Source organism: Chrysochloris asiatica, unplaced genomic scaffold (assembly GCF_000296735.1).
Source record: "Chrysochloris asiatica unplaced genomic scaffold, ChrAsi1.0 scaffold00250, whole genome shotgun sequence".
Classification (NCBI taxonomy): Eukaryota; Metazoa; Chordata; class Mammalia; order Afrosoricida; family Chrysochloridae; genus Chrysochloris; species Chrysochloris asiatica.
In genome coordinates, this window is record NW_006408768.1 from 3,602,519 (window position 1) to 3,607,813 (window position 5,295).

A 5,295-nucleotide genomic window follows, 5' to 3' on the forward strand; every position below is an offset into this window, starting at 1 on the left:
ACAGCACTTTACAACAACAACAAGAAACAGTAAATTGATGACCCAACTCATCAAGTTATGGAGAAAGCTAGAAGATTTTAACCAACCCATGTTCACCCACAAATTGGGTCAGGAATCAGACATAAATGTCTGTTTAATGGTTTCTCCTCTACTAGAATCAAAGTATCTTGAGAGCAGGGACTATGTGCTTCATCTTTATGTATGTGGGCAATATATAAGGTATACAAGCATGGTACCTGTGCAATATAAAAGGGAGCTTCAAAAAGTTCATGGAAAATATCCATTATCTTTTGCCACAAACTGTTTAAAACCTCCTCACTCTTTATTGAATGGATGGTGAATGGATGAATGGCCGAGGATAAGGAGTGGACTTTTTTTGGTGGTTGTTTGCAGTCATTGGAAACCTTGGCAAGTATGATTCTGGCAAATGGGGAGCAGAGGAAGTCAGATCAGAGATATTGTAAAGAGTGTTGTTTATTACGGAAACTCATTGTGGATACATGCTACAGGATGTAGAGAGTGAGTGGGGGAGGGGTGCAGCTGTACACAGGGCCAAACATCTGGATGTTTTTGTTGTTTTGTTTTAGAAAGTTCATATTCAAAAAGAGTAGCTTGGAACTGAAGGAGTGAAAAAAAAAAGGAGCTGGGGAACAGGAGGCAGGATAGGAAAGTGTCAAGATGATGGTGGCAAAGGATCTTCAAAAAACTAATTATGCAGTGAGCTTATATGAAAGAGGGCCTTGAATCATTCCATGGATCTGTTGACCCCTGAATTTACCTCAGGAACCACAATAGCAGCACAGTGTCATGAGCATCCTTGTGAAGAGGAGGAGTGCCATAAGAGAGGAAGTTGAGGGAATTAATGGCATAAGGTGATGACAGAGAAAACTACACACGGAGCTTTCAAAAGGTGATGGTAGAATTGGGATACCTTGAAATGGCCCTAGTGGACTAAACAAATTAATGAAACACACTTCCTGGCAGTCTTGCTTGGAATCACAAATCATCCATTATTTTCTTCAGTCTCTCCAGATTTGCCACCTTCCCAATTCCATGGAGGATTCCTAAATTTGAAAAAAAATGTCAAATGAGTTAGATCAGGTTGAGAAGCAGTGAGGGAAGTGTACAACCTAAATACACCACATTTTAAATTTCTAAATGACCTGCACCAAGGTCTTTCTCTGTCTTTCTATGTGGCTCTGTATGATAAGCACTGGACTGGGAACCACAAAGTTGGTGGTCAGAGTCCACCAGTTGCTCCACAGGAAAAGATGAGGCTTTCTGTTCCCACAAGATGTACAGCCTCAGATACTCTACACAGGGTCACTATGAGTTGGAACTGACTTGACAACAACCTCTAAAGTTAATATATCAGATTGAATAGTGTCTCTCAGAATTCATATCCACCCAGAACCTCAGAAAATAATTTATTTGGAAATAGGGTCTTTGCAGATTTATTTAGTTAAATTAAGATGAGGTCACATGGATCAGGGTGGGCCCTAAATCCTATAACTGATGTCCTTATAAGATTTTGAAGACATATGAAGAGAAGACAATGTGACAATAGGGGTAGAGATTTGGAGTGATGAAGCTACAAGCCACAGAATGTTGAGTGTCAGAAGCCAATAAAAGCTGGAAAAGACCCAGAAATTTTCTTCTTCTGATAAATTGATTTGAGACTCATAGCCTCCAGTCTCTGAGAAATTAAATTTCTGTTGCTCTAAGCCACCTAATTTCTAGAAATTTGTTACAGTAGCCCTATGAAATTAATACAGTTAACAATATCTCTACCTTATATGGGTGCATCTTTCACCTAAGTGAATTACTCTGTGGTTGTCACCCTTTAACTTCATCTAAATATTATATTAATTAAATGTGTTCCCTTCTCCAACTGGCCAGGTCTATGTTGAGTTTTAAGGCAACTCATCAAGGTACCAACTTTCCAGTTTAATGTGCTACCACGCATGGATTTCATTTCTACACTGTTTAGGTAAAAGAGCCAGGGAAAAGGAAGTTCATTTTCTCTCACATTGTTTTTTCCCACTTTTTCTCTCTATGTCAACTTGATTATTTCACTTTAACACAAAATGAATGCAAATCTAAAAAGAGAGAGAGAAAGAAAGAGAAGGTTATTCTGAAGGCAGAAGATAGTTTTTTCTATTTCATTTACTGTTAATGAAGCCTGAAACACCATCACCATGTTGCCTGGCAACCTAGGAAATATTGTTCTGATTAAACAAAAACTATCTGGAGTAAATTTATAATGAAATTACTGAAAACCATGTTATCTTCCTGTATCCCACTATTAGGGCATGTGCAGTAGACACCTTGAAGCAGCTGATTCCCAAGAAAACAAAAAGAAATGTACTGACATCCCCCAAAGACAATCTGGGGATCAGGAAACACAATGGACTGGAGTCAGAAGTCCTGGCCAAGTCTTATATTCTTTTGGGGATGCCATTTTTTCATCTGTAAAAAGAGCAAGTAGATTTAATGAGTCCTGGTATGGCACTATAGATAAGCACTGGACTGTTCATCACAAGGTGATGGTTCAAACCCACCAACTGCTCCTTGGAAACCCTACACATTGTCACTATTAGTTAGAACTGACTTGATGGCACTTGAAAACAATATTTCATAATTTAAAAAACAAAACAGTAAAATCTAAGAACATAAGACCAACCATCTTTTTAAACTACAGCATTTATTATACTTGGGTGGCATCCTTGTGTGACACTGCAGGATAAGCTAACTGCAAGGTTAGTGGTTCAAATCCAACAGTCGCTCCTCAGAAACCCTACGAGGAATCCCTTTGAGTTGGAACTGACTTGACAACATTTCACAACAAAAACATTACACTTGGGTAAGCAATGAACAATGACAGAACAAAGGATGAACGTCATCATCTCTCCTTAAACAAAACCTGCAGTGCGATCTGAGGCCTGGTATGGTGCTGTAGGAATGGCTGGTGAGTTTGAAACATTGACATTGTGTTTCAAACCAACCTTGCAGTCAGTGGGATTGATTGCATTCCTATAGGCTACTGATGTCCTCTGTTATTACAAATAAGTCCCCTAAGTTAGAAAAGCAATAGTTTAGCAGTGTGCAAACAGCTCATCTCAGTAAAATAAAAATACCTTCTAGAAATTTCTTCAAGATAACTATAGTGAGCAACCTTGAGATCAAAGAGCCCTAGCAAAATTACAGCAAGTTGTTTGTTAAAATCATAAATGAATAGACTATAAAGTTACCCAAAAAGATTATAATGTGGCAGTTAAACACACAGACTCTAGGTTCAGGTCCTGGCTGGGCCATTATTGAACCTCTTTGTGTTTCAGTTTTCCCATCTGAATGTGAGGCTAGGAATCATACACACCCCTACACAGAGTTGCTATAAGTTAGAACAGCTAGACAACACTTAACTTATATGCCTAGTGTAGGAATGAAATTAATTAACCACGTGCTTACAAAAATGGCTAACATAGTCAGCTGTATTGTTATTTCCTGAATGAGCCAGGAGTTGTTAATTTCAGTGCTGGAGTCAGATGGGACTGAATTCAAAGCTCAGTATCATTAAGTATTATTATTATCAATGGCTGTCTTGGAAAACTTCTGAACCTAAGACTCAGTTTCTTCATCTACAGTATTCATCAATTCATAGAGGATTAAGTGAGATAATGCTAGTGATGTACACAGCACAATACCACTCAAAAACTGATAGATAAATATCATGCATTACTGTCCAGGAGTCACCAAGAACTTCCTCTTCACTTTCTTTAGCTTGTCAGGAATCTGGTTTTTCCATATAAAAATGATAATGAATGCCAAGAAAATTCAGTGGGAGAAAGAATAATGTCTTCTACAAATAGTGCTGAGACAACTGAATTTCCACATGCAAGAGAATAAAGTTGGATTCATACTTTATACAAAGGTAATTCAAAAGAATCACAGACCTAGACCAACCTGGAACAGCTACAGCAACTGAATATACATCTTCAAAGAAAGATCATCAGGAAAAAAACAAAATAAAAATGGTAGTACGACTGGCTACTACAAGAATAAGCAAGTTGTTCACTGGAAAGCCATCAAGACAAGCAGTCAAATTCCTTCAGGATAAACCTTCCTCTAAGGTTGAAACGCAAAGAGAACACATGAGCAGACATGTTAGTCTACTGGTGGGTGGAAGAGGAGGTAAAATAGCAATGAAGAAATGGGCTGAGTTCAACTATGTTTCACAGACTCCTGTTGACCTGGAGATGAGAGAGAGAAGAGGAAGGGCTGGTTGGTTCAAAGTGTGGTGAGACTGGAGCCTATGGACAAGGACATAGCCACAGAGTGCTATAGCTGAGAGTGAAGCATCCAGCTGATATGAAATGAGAGATGTCACACAAGAACACCCAAAGCTGCAGATAGTACCCATTTGATCTAGTCTATATGGCTTGATAATCAGAATACAACTAGAAGAAGATAAAAATTTTAAAAAAGAACAAAACAATTTTTGATAAAGGAAATGAGGGTAAATTGCTATAATTCGATGAACTTGACCTATACTCATGAAGGTTCTTGTTGTTGTTGTTAAGTGCTGTCAAGTGATTTCTGACCTATAGCAACCCTGTATAGGGTTTCCGAGGAGCAGCTGGTGAACTTGAACTGCCAACGTTGCAGTTCAAATGGCTTTGCAGTCTGGCGCATTAACCCATAGTGCCACACCAGGTAGTAACTCTAAATACCAACTGAGAGGTAAGGAGTCTTCATATCAAGTATCAATGCTATCCTCTCTGTACACAGGGTAGACAGCGACGGGCAACTTAGACATTAGCTACCTAAAATTAGGGGGCAATAAAGGCTTGCAAGGTTTCAGGGGGGAATTTAGCTTAATAGTGTGTGGAGGAAGAAAGAGCCCCACTGAATAGTTTTCATCTTGTCTAGATGGGTCTGGTTAAAAGAGATGCAAATACAATTCATTTGATTCAATAGTGAATAATTGTTATCATGACTAATTGTAACTGTCACAATTGTAAAGGTAGAAGTTTTGTAACAAAAATGGGGAGAGTACTTAATCTTACAGTCCAGGAAAAAAAGACCCTAGGACCATCAAGGGAGAAGAGCACAGGTGGAGTGGAAGACCTTATCCAAAGAAACAGCAACACCAGAGATAGAGCAGAGGTGGGGACATGAAGAGAGGGAGCAGCTGGGAAGAGAGAGACTAAGAGATGGCGGCCAGGAGGCAGACTTGCAGAATGTGCCCTTTGGTGGTATAAATTATTATATATGCCTGAGTGTTAAAAAAAAAAA